This window comes from Humulus lupulus, chromosome 6 (assembly GCF_963169125.1).
Source record: "Humulus lupulus chromosome 6, drHumLupu1.1, whole genome shotgun sequence".
NCBI lineage: Eukaryota > Viridiplantae > Streptophyta > Magnoliopsida > Rosales > Cannabaceae > Humulus > Humulus lupulus.
Genome location: NC_084798.1, coordinates 15,747,750 through 15,748,781, shown reverse-complemented (window position 1 = coordinate 15,748,781; position 1,032 = coordinate 15,747,750). Strand labels below are relative to the sequence as shown.

General features: G+C 27.2%; 1 non-coding gene across 1 annotated transcript; it reads right to left on the bottom strand.

Annotated features, from left to right (window-relative positions):
* Positions 1–480: 480 nt before the first annotated feature.
* On the bottom strand, positions 481–567 carry LOC133787802 (small nucleolar RNA R11/Z151). The gene has a single exon (XR_009872798.1). It is a non-coding gene; the product is annotated as a small nucleolar RNA R11/Z151 (small nucleolar RNA).
* Between the last annotated feature and the right edge of the window lie 465 nt (positions 568–1,032).

The following is a 1,032-nucleotide window of genomic DNA, read 5'->3' as shown; positions in this document are numbered from 1 at the left end:
ACACACACACACACAAACAGTATCTTTCACATGACATACATTTATTTAAATTATTTATATGGTTAGTTTTAGGTTTATATAGCGTACAATATATATATATGTATTTATATGTACGTATAAATTGAAAATTGTATACAGAGAGAGATACCATGGGAGAGAGGTGATTTACTGTGAGTGTAAGAGGGAGAGAGAGATATCAAACCCAGCTATTCCCAAAGCCCCCACAACGTACGTTGATTTTGGGATACTACAACAAGATATTAAATATAATGGCATAAGTTATTGCAACTTACCATAATAGGTATACTACAACGAAAATCACTCATCTAATCTCTTTTTTTTTTTTTTTATTAAAGAGTACCCTATAAAAAAACTCATATATACTAAGAATATATTTTTTGCTTGAAAATGCAACTTTTCAAAAGAAACATTATTTTTTATTAGACATTGTTTTTCTGTTAAAATTCTATTAATAAAAGAGGGCTTTAGTATGTGTAACATTAAGATCATTGACTATAAAATCTCACCGAAATCCGCTAAAATAATTAATGTTATCATCATAAGCCTAATTTTAGTTATAAAAGATGTAAATCTTTAAATGTTCGAAATAAGATTCTAGAAATATGCCCAGATAAGAAACTCTAGTCAACAAGATCAAATTGATTATCCAATTGAAAATTCCATGAATATTTTACTTAAGAAGTCTGAGAAGTTTCTGAAGAAAAAGCTCTGATTATGTTCATTTAAACTCTTGAAAACCAAATCAAGAAACTAAAATAATAAAGGATCGAAAATGAAATGTCAAAACCAAAAGGATAAAAAAAAAGACAAAATCACTATTAGAGAAAAACATAATTTATGCCCAAAATCTAATAAAACTTAACTGAAATGATAATGAAGAGAATAAAAGAGTCTATAATTAAAGGCCAACAGTAAATTTGAGAGCTATGCTCAGACTCAAAAATAAATCTTCAACATCAACTCATCTTCAAGGCTCAAAAATATATTTAATCCCTAATATCAAACGAGAAT